At 33.3% G+C, this 14,048-nt stretch overlaps 1 protein-coding gene and 1 long non-coding RNA gene across 4 annotated transcripts in view; one reads left to right on the top strand and one right to left on the bottom strand.

Annotated features, from left to right (window-relative positions):
* LOC138715781 (platelet binding protein GspB-like) overlaps positions 1–14,048 on the bottom strand; it is a 173,629-nt gene that overhangs the window by 4,882 nt on the left and 154,699 nt on the right. The gene's annotated exons all lie outside the window — the stretch shown is intronic.
* On the top strand, positions 3,025–6,835 carry LOC138715786 (uncharacterized). The gene is made up of 3 exons (XR_011336570.1): positions 3,025–3,106; positions 3,563–3,692; positions 4,801–6,835. It is a non-coding gene; the product is annotated as an uncharacterized lncRNA (long non-coding RNA).

The raw sequence follows: 14,048 nt of genomic DNA, 5'->3' as shown, positions 1-14,048 counted from the left end.
AACGAGAGTAAACAGCATTTTATACAAGTTGAGAGGGGACGAAGACATTCCTTTCCCTTTCCTCTTGCAAAGATACCGTCAGTGACCGAGCAGTAGCTGTTACTTCTTATACCTGCACCCTCTACTGTACACAGAAGAAAAAATATTTAATAAAGTACACAAGGGGATATAAAATACAGCCATACAGATGTTTGACAATTACTTGTTTCAGTATATTTTAGTGTCGTTATAATATTTTCAACTGGTTACTAATAAAATTAAGGAATGTTGGTTTGTATTAAGAAGTCAAGGGGGCCAACACAGTGCAGATTCTTCCATTGTGTATGTCGCAGTGTAGCAACTAGCGGTGGAGAAAACATTTATCCTTTGCCCTGAGTGGTTTGTAATTTGTTTTGTGAATACCAGTATAGAAAATAGTGTACAGTGTTAATTTCTTATGTAAGTACATAGTTTTTTTATTTAGGCTTAGGAGCGTATTTTATTGTAGTTTGTAAATTATTTAAGAAAGGGAACATTATGGCTTCCAACAGCATTATAAAACATAAAAAAGGTAAACCAATGCAAGAGGTCAGAAGAGATGTGTGTTGAATTTATTTCACACGTTATGTGCTGAAAATCCAACTTACAGTTTAGAAAAGGTGGCTGAGATGACGGGAGTTGGAAAGCAAGTGTTTATCACATCATAAGAGAGGCGAAGATGAATGACAAATTAAAGAGTCTGCGAAATTTCGCAAAACTGTTCCATTACTAGACAAATAAGACCAATTCACAAAATCAGCAATACAATCTAAAGTTGACCAATTCCTTTTTTCGCCAAGAACTGTCAACTTTAGACAAAATATTAGCTGCGGTGAACAGTGATGAAGATAATAGTGATAAGCTACCAAAATTCTCGAGGTCAATGCTGTACAGGTTACTAAAGAAAATGAAATTTAAATATGTTACAAGAGGGCGAAAATCTTTCTTCATTGATAGGGACAACATTGTACTGTGGAGGACGAATTGCCTGCGACAAAGAAGTTTAGGGCAGAGGGTAGGACAATATATTATCTGGACGAGACATGGGTTAATGCAGTACAAAAGACGAGACTGTGACTTCTAGAAAGCAGGCCTTTCTTGTCGGATTATCCACTGGACTCAAGGAACCATCCGGGAAAGGGAAGAGACTTATAGTGCTCCATACTGGCAGTGAAGAAGATTTCGTTCCGCAGGGCAAGCTAGTATTCGAGTCCAAGTCCACCAGAGACTATCACGAAGAAATGGACGGTCCAAGATTCGAAACGTGGTTTAGTGAAGTGTTGCCTCATCTCGCCCCAAACAGCGTTATTGTAATGGACAACGAGCCTCGTCACTGCGTCGAAATTGACAGAATCCCGAAGATGTCATGGACCAAGGACTTAATCAAGGACTGGCTTAAAAGCAGATATGACGAGTCACATGTCAAAAAAGAACTCCTTGATTTGATACATCAAACAGTGAAGAATGCGTGTTCTGCTTACAAGGTGGACAAAATGGCTGCCACTTCGGGAAGACGTGTGTTACGACTGCCCCCCCCCCATCCCTGTAATTTAAATTCAATTGAACTGATCTGTGTGTTATCTGCATGCGTCCCAAGAATGTTTACGAAGGTGAGTCATTCATGGACGAATATAGTCGATAGCGAATGTACATATAGCTTCAGTATCAAAGAGTTGCCCTCGTTAACCTCTAATTCCTGGTAATTGGATTCAAGCTAATTATGTTGTCCTACAATCTTCCGACTTCCAATCGTGCTGTCATGCACGTAGCCTACATCAGTCACCATACCTATGGATGACATATCGGTCTGAGATGGTGATTTCTTGGATCTGTGATTTTGGAACTATAGTCACAGTCGGAACCAGTGACAAACCAATCACGACGACAAAATTACAGGTCTGCAAATCACACCCCTTCACTGCTCCGAACATACCTACCGCAGCAAACCACAATGGAGAAAAAAAAAGATAAGTTTTCTTTCTGGCAGCTACTTGGTTCCGAATTCCAGTCTTTTCATTAACCATACCCACTACCAGGGAGGTTTAACTGAAATGATAGATGTTGGATGCTCATAGATGTTCCATAGTTTGCCGCATGTGGTCAGGACAGTGTTGACTGTATTTTGATCACAGAGTTTGTAAAATTAGCAGTGCAAAACTCTTTGGTTTCGAAAGTTCTTTGGTTATAAGTTTTGCCAATATGACAGTTTTAAACAGATATTATTAATATCCATTATTTACAGAATGTGTCAGTTTTATAATATTCGGATTATTATTACTATTACTATATAGCTAATTTGCATTTTCATTCGAGGACAAAGTAGCCATATTAGTGTACTGTGTATGACCTATTAACCTCATTTGTTCAGTTGATCAATTGTTGGATGTTGGCATTCCTATTCTGTTTAAATCTTGTATAAATTATGGAATGGACGAACATGGCTGCTTAAGGAAGAAATTTGAACAGATCGAGTTAATTGAGAAGTTACTGGTGCTTTCCTGCAACAAGAAATAATTCGCAACGTTAAAGGTAAGAAAGAAATATGTTTGAGATTATATCTACACGGTTCAATTTTTCTTTCAACTTCACACATTCAAGCAATGCCTGCAAGATTGGTATTTAATAATAACGGAAGTGCACACAATGTGCAGGATAATATATTATTTTAGCAGCAGCGAATGCTGCAGAACTTGGTCAGTGAAACTATAATCGGTTTTTACACTCCATCACATGGTATTTTGGTATTTTAATATTAATATGGCGTACCTTGTAGATAGAAAATCTTAATGTATCTTAATTCAACATGTGCTTTAAACTTGATTCTTTCAATATTCTTCCCAGACTGCGTGCGTACGAGCATGAAAAACTGAACCGTGTAGATGCAGCTTAATTGCACCGTCATGTTTTCTAATTTAAACTGAATTCTTCCATCATATCTTAAACGTTTATTAAACTGAGATCTGTAATTGTTTTCAGGGATAAACTTCAGAACGCGATTACCTTCCTACTACCACATGATGAACTGACTTCTGTGTTGAATTACAACAGTGTATTAGGCCTAACTGCAATTACGCCAAGAGCTTTAAAGGTAAGCTAACAGAGTTAATATACACTTTGGGTATGAACGAACATCTTATTTTTGTAATATAGCTAAGTTAAGTTGGTCAGACATCTTAAAATTCGTGGGACAGAATCTGATACGACTAAATATGTTGTTCCCGGTGTAATTCTTTACAGTTGCGTTACCAAAGGATGGCGGGGTACCTTAGCTTGGTAACGCAATAGTAAAGAAGTGCTGTTCCCGAAAAGATATATTTTAGAAATTTGACTTTACAGTTAACAGTAGTACCTTTACTGGAATAATTTTGATAAAATAAAAAGAGTTAGATTGCTGGAGATATTTATTATTTTTATAGACTCGTGGATAGAATTCTTCCAGGAATATTTCACAAACGTTGATTATACTGCAATCCTTCAATTGTTCTATGAAATGTAGTGTTATTAATGCATTATATGATACTAGGCTACTGCTGGTTTGTTTCAGTTAATAGAAAGACAAATGGCGGAGTTTTACACTGTGAATGTGCTGCAGTGTACTGTCAGAAATCGGATAGTAATGAGAAGACCTGGTTATTCCTGTTTCCTGCGCCAAGTAATGCAGCACAGCTTAAAAGGTAAGCAATGGCGTTGGCATAAGCTCAATGCAAAGATATCCTTATATATCATCAGTAAATAGTCAGGGTTGGTAAACTGTAGTGATTTTTAAATTTAAGTGAGAATTATTTGTCAAATTCATATTTGTTTATTAAAATGAGTTTTTGCCTTCTTTTGTAATTCATTTAAACTTAATTTGTGCATTAGTTCCTACATAATTGTGTATTTTGTTGATGTGTTATTTTACGTAATTAACAACATTGCTTCAAAAATAATTTACTATGTTTACACATAGGCCTCATTATTAATACATGAAGAGTTATAGCACTAATAACCTGCACTTAATGATAATAATAATTAGCTTAGACTTAGGCAAGATATTATGCTCAGTTTGTTATTCATTAGAAAAGAATTCAACTATTTAGGGAGATTAATATTTACAAATAAATTTATCAGAAGAGCTTAGCATTGTGTTGTTTTCAGAATAAATACATAGTCCATTTGGCATTGTGCAACTTTTACTTTGAATATTGTTATGAGCTACAACTATTCATTTCAATCCTCAGCATCATACTGTGCTTTAATTAGGTGGTGATTCCGAAAGTAGGCTCTACTTGACTACCTGTACCATGTGTTCTGTTGCTCCTTAATTAGGAGTTGGGAAAAGCCATATGAGAAGCAAACTTTCAAAACCTGTCCATTTCTTCAGAAAATGCTAGAATTATATGTCTGTAATAAACAAAGACCTTTCTGTGGTGAAATTTTATATGAATTCATAGGAAGAAAAATATATTTCACCATAGAAAATATTTTGTTCATTGCAGAGATGCAAGTTTGCTACTCATATATATTGCTAATAGTTTTAAGAAGCAGCAGAACAGTCATATGTAAAAACGTTTATATATATATATATATATATATTTTTTTTTTTTCAGGAAGTTAATTTCTCATCTTAATCATGTTAGGTGCATATAATTTTAATCTGTGATTTAAGTAGTAACAATTATTTGATGTAAATAAAATGAAAATTATTTTATTTACATCATGATTAAATCATTAATTTAAATTAATACCAACCCTGGTTTGTGTATTTTTTTTAAGATAATAATAGAATTTTGATTGTAACAGGTACCACATGTGGGCAGCTGTGGCAGAAAATCCTCATCCTTACAGAAGGGCCTATATATGTGCAAGCCATTTTCGCAGTAATCAGTATAACGGTGACTTCAGATATAACTTACTAAGAGGGGCCATTCCATCAAGGGATGCTTGGTATCCCACTCAAGAACTACGACCCACTTCATCACCAGCCTACTTACATTAACCTTTTTCACCACCTAACATAATTGCTTCATTCATTGCACTTCACTGTGGCATCAATTTGAACCTGTATTCTCTTTCATTGAGTGATTCATTCATTGTCTTTATCTTTTAACAAAATTGTGTTTAATTTTGTTGACAAGTGTATGGTAATGGACTTCATTTATTATTATTATTATTATTATTATTATTATTAAAGGTAAAAGGTAAAGGTATCCCCATAACATGCTAAGAAGGCATTTGGGGGGCATGGAGGTAAAGCCCCATGCTTTCCATGACCTCGGTACTAGAATGAATTATTATTATTATTATTATTATTATTATTATTATCATTGTTATCTCATTTCGTTTAATGTGTTGATTTCTTCAGTTAATTGAAGGAAAATAAGGGGAATTCATTCATTCATCTGAAAAAAAAAAAGTAGAGTACTTGACTTCTACATTATGAGCAATATAATTTTTGTAATATATAGGGCAATGATAAATCTAACGATCTTTAAGACCCTAAGTTAACATTACATAGTAATATAAATACAAATAATAATTACTAGTACAATGAGCATTTTAGTTGTGTCATCTGTAGGGCATAGGAGGGAGTCCAGTGGCAGCGATACGAATCTGCAGCTTCTGCAACTGGTGAGATTTGGGTGCATTATTTAGAATTTTTAGAGAGTAAATATGTTGTTGTTTTCTAATGTCTGGCGTTTGACAATAAAGTCATTTGACCTCTTGCACTCCAATATTTTTCAAAGATATTATCATGACCAGAGTAAATATGTTGATGTTTTCTAATGCCAGGCATTTGACAATAAAGTCATTTGACCTCTTGCACTCCAGTATTTTTCAAAATTATTGTCATGGTCAGCCACTGAAGCACAGATTTTGAGGTGTTCCGAATCCATTTCTTGGTTTGAGTAGCACAATGGACAGTTAGGAGACTGATATATTCCAATTCTATGCAGCAAAATAGTCCCCCAATCGGATTTCTGGGCGGGACTACTTTAATGGTACAGAAGCAACTAAATTTTTTATAATGGAATGCTTGTATAACATTAGCTAAGAAGAGAGTAAATGTGGTACAATATTTTGTCTCTTCTCACTTTATATATCTCTTGGATATGGAAGAACAAGTTTTGACGGAGAAATCATTGTAATAAGTGAAAGTCTCAGGAATCTTCTATGCCACATCAATAAATTTAAGAATGCAGTTATATTGTCAGACTCCAAAGCAGCTATTCTATCAATCGTCTCTAAACACACACCTTCATCTCAAACAGCAGAAATAACTAAAATGCTCTCTCAATTAATATCACTCAATAAAAGAATTGTATTCCAATGGATACCATCCCATTGTGGAATCCTGGGAAACGAGAATGCTGATGCTTTAGCAAAGAAGGGCAGCACTGCTACTTACAGACCTGTTACTAAATCTACGTATTACTCTGTGAAAAGATTTATTAAATCTACATACTTAGACTTCAACAAACAAAATTTGATAACACAAATCTCAAGGGAAAAAATGGAACTCTCTGCATCATAATCCACAGTCAATTCCCGATTTACCACGAAAATCGTCTGTAGCTGCATTTAGATTGGCAACAGGCCATGACTGTCTGGCCAAACAAACACCTGCATAGAATTGGAATATATCAGTCCCCTAACTACCCACTGTGCAACTCAAACCAAGAAATGGATTCGGAACACCTCAAAATCTGTGCTTCAGTGGCTGGCCATGATAATATCTTTGAAAAATATTGGAGTGCAAGAGGTCAAATGACTTTTTCAAACCCCTGGCATTAGAATACAACAACAACATATTTTGAGCAATGGGGCCACAACCAAATCAAACACTGAGTATCAAAGCTCAAAATTAGGAAATGTTGCGAAGTATAGACTTGTCTCTAATAAATTGTATTGCACTTTTTCTAATATGTTCAGTGTTTTGAATCAACTATACATCAGAGAATGAAAAATAATTTTTTTACTTGTATTTCTTAATGGTGTTTTTATTAAAATTCTAAGTTAATTTTATGTCTGTTGTAGACAAATAGTTTTCTTTGTATTCTTTATCAGTGGTGATTATTGATTACTTAGATTTTTAATATCCATATATTAAAACTAATGGCAGTTACTTTTAAAAATAGATGTTCAGCACTGACGGTGTAAAACAAATGAAGTGGTGTTTTATAAATGTTTATGAACGTGCGTTGTACTGTGTCACAGCAAAACATCTTATGACTATTTTCAAGCTAATGTTTGACATAAAAAAATTAAGAGCGAATGATAATTATATAACTGACCAATAATAACTTCGAAGTCAATATTCCAAAGTCAATCTTTGTTTTTATCTTCCAATACATGATACATAACATTATTTAAAAATAGTGCTTAAGGTGTTTTGGAGAGAAGTATCCTATCCTATTCGCATCCTGTTATCTCAATTACATATTTGATCTAGAAGATGAAAAAATTTATTAGTCAAATTTGATAAATTAATTTAATAAAAGGGTTAAATGACGGTGTTAAAAGAGGGAGTGTGTTAATGGTTTTCAGTTTCATGTCCAACCATTATATTTATATTCACATGTTAAAACAAAAATGTGATATAAATATTGTGGTTAAACATGTTATTTAAACTGATAAACCATTACACACTCCTTTGGCGATATGAAAAATACCAGTATGTGTTGGTATAATAGGTACCTGCAGTACCGATCGTGCTCTAAAGTTAGCATAACGGATACCTGTAATACCGATCGGGCCGTGTAAAAAGGGATGTAGCTCCGCATTCTGCCGCTATGTGTAACCCTAGATCATATATAAAACAGATTGACCAAGCTTATATTAAATTTAGACGCAACTGGAAAATAACGGACGCTATGCGTCGCTAGTGTCGAGAAATGAGCTTGCAATAACCAACACTAGATGGCAGAGTACCTGAAAAGTACATAGAGTAATACGACTGTGGGATGACTTTTTTTATACGTCATGCCACCTCCAAATATCTTTCTCATTGTAATGTGAGGTTATGTTACTTTGATGTGTCGCTAAATTGTAGCATACAGAAGCTTGTTTTACCCAAATTTATCAACACACATAGATGACATTTTGGTACATGGCTGATATAATGTTGTTTGCGTTCAATATATAATCTGTCATCATTTGATGTACGATATCTAATTGTTTTTAATTTTCAGTATACAATACCTCACTAGCAACAATTAACACAAAATACTAAAAAGAGCAGATTTGTCTGCGTTTGTTGAATGTACATCATGATGCTCACGAAAAGGCACTAATTTATTTTGTGTGCACAAGATTACAATTTTTTAATATGAAGGAAAAGCAGGTATTCGTCTTCTGAAATTTATCCGATAGGGGAAGAATTACAACTCCCTCCCCCCCAAACATGTTTCCTCTTTGCTAGGCCTACATGTTTTCATTTTACAGGTGTATTATATGATGCGATATGGAAGCAGATAAATAATAACTGTACGTTTCTCGTCCACATTAAATTCAACGTGTTCATAACGTAGGCCTGATATATTGCTTCATGTAGGCTACACAGCTGGCAGTGTTCTTTTTACGAATAAGCAGTCGTACAAATCATTTTCTTTTCATCTGAACTTTTTTGCTAGAATATGCGTTTGTTTTTTTATTTGCTCTGTATGTTGTTAAATAACTACTGAACATCGTCTTTGGTTAACAAATTGTTCTAGTATTCGTTTCATATCAGTCTTACGGTATTGAATTATGTCCAAAACGTGGGCGAGATGATATCAGGCTGGAAAATTCGCTCTGAATGCATTTTTTTACAAAATTTTCTAATTTTCAGCAGATTTACGATACCCTATGCGGTTTCTCTGCCAATGCAGAGTTAATTGCAATATACGGTAATTCTGTTATTTTCCTGGCACTTTTATATCCATTCTCATAAACGTACTGATCTAGATTATTTACCCTACTGTAGGTATTTTGCTCTCTACAAATCATCGTTAGTCAAATGAAATAGTCTATAATAGTTGTTTGTAACGAATTAGTAGACAACCTCAATCCCTCCTGATCGCCTCCCTTACGAATTTCTTTCTCACTTTAATCAAATTTCATTTATACTGGTCCTTAAATTACATAAACTAATGCTGAGGTAGTTACGGTGATTTCTGAAGTGAAAATCGTTCAATTTATAAGGGTGAAATCAAAAATAATTTTTGTAGCCTTTCCTTGTCCTTAATTGAAAATTTGAGTAACTTCATATTACGACAATATTTCTTCCTTCTTCTGCAGTTAACATAATCGCAGATGGACATTTCTAAATGAAGTTTGTTACACAGAAACCTTGGAGACAATATTGACACTTGAAGTTCTTTATACATACATACATATATATATATACATATATATATATATATATATATATATATATATATATATATATATATATAGTTCATCTATAAGAGTTAAACTAGCACTGCACTATGCCATGCACCCCACCCCTTGTTTTCTCCCTTGAAATATATCGATGCTGGGTAGAGTTTCCGGGTAGCTCAGTTGGTACGTTAAACCAAAGGTCCCGAGTTCGATGCCCAGCCCCGGAACAATTTTTCCCTATAAATTATTCAAATCAACTTTGCAGGGAGTTATACCAGAAAATCTTGATTAGCGCTGAGGTAGTTTCCTTCATACTCAGCTTCTTCACCTTGCATACATGAGTCTGTAACAGGTTAGGTTTGGTCAGTGCTGTCATGGTAATTTTTTTCTTGGCCATGCACCCCACCCCTTGTTTTCTCCCTTGAAATATATTTTACTCTCCTCTCTCTATCTCTCCAATTGTCATTTAATTATTTTTTTTTAATATTAAAGAAGAAGTAAAATTGTTTTGCTTTACAATTTAATTGTACAAGTTTGATTTAAAGAATACACCATGTAGCACCACCATTGATGCACACTTGTCTCGATGAATCCTGGAGTGTATATTTGCAGCACTTCTCGTTTTTCAACCATTATTTTATATAATTCTGGATTCCAGTGCTGAAAAGGTGGATAATTTTTTGTTTATGAACATCAAACAAAATACCGGTAGGTACAGTAGGAACAGCAAGAGATGATCTAAGATCTGTATAGATCTCCATGTACAAAACTTAGGCACCCATATGCCGTATGGCTCCTTACAGACAAAATTTTCATTTCCCCATACAATTAATTAAAAAAAATTGTAGGTTCCATACGATTAATTAAAAAAAATTGTAGGTTCCATACGATATATGGCCTCGTGTGGCCTCCATGACAGCATTGGGGTCAGTTAGTTTAGGCACTTTTACACCTTGCATATACAATCAACTGCATCTCCACAAAAAAATTCCTTATAAATTGAACAGTTTTCACTTCAGAAATCACAGGAACTGCTTCAGTGCTACTTTCACCCAGGTAGTAGTTAGCAGTTAATCATTTCAAAGCTCTTGTTATATTATGAAATAGCATCACACAATGCTACCAAAATAAATGTTCACAGTGTTAAAATTACAGAGTGTAAATTTCGCTTAGGACAGTTTTTGCTCTGGAAAATTAAAGGAAACAAACCGTACGTCAAACCAGCAGCTGAGACACAAAGCACCTGAAATTCGAAAGTGGTTAAAAATTTTTATATTTCGTTCTTTCTTATTTACCAGCAACAGAAGTACCAGTATCAGATTTTTTGCAGAGCTAATATCAGAGGCCCCTCCTATTAGAGATTGTTTTGAATATTATTATATTCTGGAAAACTACATTGGCACATCAACCTCCCCTCCCCCCGCCTGAATTCTGAGCTGAAGCACGAAAATTTCAAAATGTACAAACTACAGATGCGGCAGAATGTTACCACAGTGGTCTTCAGCAAGAATTTTGTAAGACATATCCAAATATCTTCATGGTCATTATATGTATTAAAGTAAAACATATACTACATGTGAAGTACCTACTAAAAATGAGAGAAATAGAAATGGGAAGGACAATAAAAAAAAGTGGAATGGACAAACACTAAGAAACTATTCATTTTGAATCACTATGAACAATAGGACACTTTTTTTTTTGGTGCCAGTGATATAGAATATAAAATTAAGTTGCAGCAATAAGTTTTTCGAGTTTAGCATTACTTTAAGTATTTAATGTCCCCCTGTTGGAAAGATGGAATTACTTTGTTTGAAACTTGATGAAATTGTATTGTACCTTAACTCAATTTATTAAGGTACAATAAAATTCAAAATAATAACTGCAGGCCATTTTAAAATAAATCTGTTGGATGTAAATTATTTCTTAATTTATTAGGACCATAAAGGTATTTTTACAAGCGATAGATTGAATCATTTTTATCTTAATAATTTAATGTAGGATGATTATTTCGGGAATTGTTATGCTCTAAATTGTGAGGATATTTTAATACTTTTTTAAAATATAAATTTGGAATATTTTTCCAGTTAGTAAAGCGTAATTCAGAGAGACAGAGGTCTCAAGCATATTTATTGACACATGCCAGAATTATTAAATATGAAAAAAAGAGTTCTTGCACTAACATACTGTTTATAAAGTAACCAAATCTTAAGAAATACAGTATATGTACTGGTATTCTATATAAAGGCATAGGAGTGAATATAAATCTGTTTTAAGGAATTCCTATTTAATATTCCTGCTATAGGAACATGACAAAATAAATACAACGCAGCATGGAAGCTAATTCAACTCTTTATCGAGTATTGTTGATGAGATGTGTTATGAAGGTAGACCGAATCATTCAATATAAATGTATAAATAGGACGAATAATAATAGATTAATTTCATTGTATTTAGTATCAAAACTGAAAGCGGTAACTAGTCTATGAATGATGTCTTAACAAGTATAAATAAAATGGACTCTTGACAAGAGACACACATTTGGCTTCAGTAATAACTAGGACTTCAAGGAATTTATGGTAGCTCACCTGTCAGGCAAAACTCTGAATAGTCAGCATTGTCAAACTATAGAAGCGCGATTAAAAAGTAATTTTTTTTCCCACCCATTACATATGATTGTTTTTTTCAAGTCCCGGTAATAAATTTAAATTAATTATCCCTTGTTTTTTTCAAGTCCCGGTAATAAATTTAAATTAATTATCCCACATATTTGGGTGGGGCCTTTCTTTGTTTCTGACATAATTTATGAGAGTTTCTCTTTTACACTTCAATAGAGAAATACAACTTTCAGTGGACAATGAATGTGTAACTCTAATGGAACTCTAAGAACCACAGCATTAATGTTTTCTTCTTTTCTTTCTTGCCCTTTAGTTTTTGTTGCAGATAACATCATGCTATTGGATAATTATACATGCACCTTTCTAATAAAATTGGCATATATTTCACTGGTCTCAGAAGTAAAATTAAATGTATAATAGCTTCTCGGTGAAAAATATTTACTGAAAATTATTGTAGGATTTGAATAGAAATGCCACTTCTCAGGCAAGGTTATTCGTGGATGACTGTATGATATATAGAAAAAATTAGTGATAAATCTTATATCACCACCTTGCAAAACTAGCTTGACGGTATTGAAAACTGGACTACAACAAATAAAATTAAAATCAATGTGAGCAAAAGTAAATCAATATGTATCCTTCTGTAAAACACAAAATTAAATTCGTCTCACATACCAATTAAATGGATCACCAGTGCCACAAGTAAACACTTAGGTACTGTATATATTTTAGTAACAAACTGGTTGAAATAAGTCACTAATATTACAAGGATAGCTTGGAAAGCACTACATTTCTTTATGTGTATTCTTAAGAAAGCTACCGAAAGTCAAAAGAATTAATGTACAGTTTCCCTGGAAAAGGATGAGACGATTGAATATTCCTAAGTCACAGATGTAAGACACTGCGCATGATCGGAGACCAGAGCACCGATACACAAGATAACGAATATTGAGTTACTTAAATGCAGGCTATTTGGTTTGTTACTACCATCGTTCCGAAATTCACTTCAAATACTGCAAAAAATATGATAACATTACGTAAATAAAATATAAATATATACGTAAATCGTGTAGTAAAATCGACAATGGACCTTCATGACTAGATCGACACTCCGCACAGAAAGGAAAGCTTTCGTGTCGTTTCAATAGCTCAGACACTAAGACTTCTGCCTGTTGTGTAGAAGAGAGCAAGTTCGATTCTTAGTCTACGTCAACGATTTTTTTTTTGTCTAAATAATGTTGAAATAGTTAAGTAACGTTAAAATAGAGTTTTACAAAGTCCTGAAATTAAAACTGATCACAGACAATACAAAATTACAAGTTATAATATTATAAACGTTAATCTAGTGAATGCATTTACATACACACACACATATACAATGTAAATGCATATATATTAAAAACTAACAATTAAAATGAAATTTAAAAATATTCCTAAGCCACACAGACAAAACTTTTACAAAGGTTTAGAGTCCTTAGGCTATGTCATTTGCTGAGTAATTATTACAATATTTTATTAGTAGCTTTCCCATATGTGTAAGAAATGCACTCGCACAAAACACTTTTTGTTAAAAGTGTGGCTTTGGATTATTTCACTCTCACCCCTTCAGTTGATTTTAACTATTTTATCTACGTGTTTCCAATAGTGTTTAATTTAATGTGCATTCAATTTTATTCATGTTATGATTGAATGAAAAAGCAATGTTGCAATTATTGACTAATTACATATATTAATACTAATTATTAAATGCAACTGTTAAGTAACCAATTGCAGTGTCTTTTGCAAAATCTTTAATGTTTAAGTTGTCAATAATATTTCTGTACCATATACTATAAGACTTTAAAAGAATTTGCAATAGATTTGGAATCCTCTACTTTATAATCACTTGTTTTAATGGAAAAATATTTTCTTTCTTAGAATATCTACAAGTTTAACTTTAATAATATTCCAAATAGCTTTAATTGCATTATCTGAATTTTGTACTTTTCTATTCAAATGTATTCTATTTCCCTCTTTCATTATTTTTGATAAATTACACTGTACTTCTTGTAGTATTTAAGAACATGAGGATCA

Source organism: Periplaneta americana, chromosome 15 (genome assembly GCF_040183065.1).
Source record: "Periplaneta americana isolate PAMFEO1 chromosome 15, P.americana_PAMFEO1_priV1, whole genome shotgun sequence".
Classification (NCBI taxonomy): Eukaryota; Metazoa; Arthropoda; class Insecta; order Blattodea; family Blattidae; genus Periplaneta; species Periplaneta americana.
This window is presented reverse-complemented; position numbering and strand designations above follow the sequence as displayed.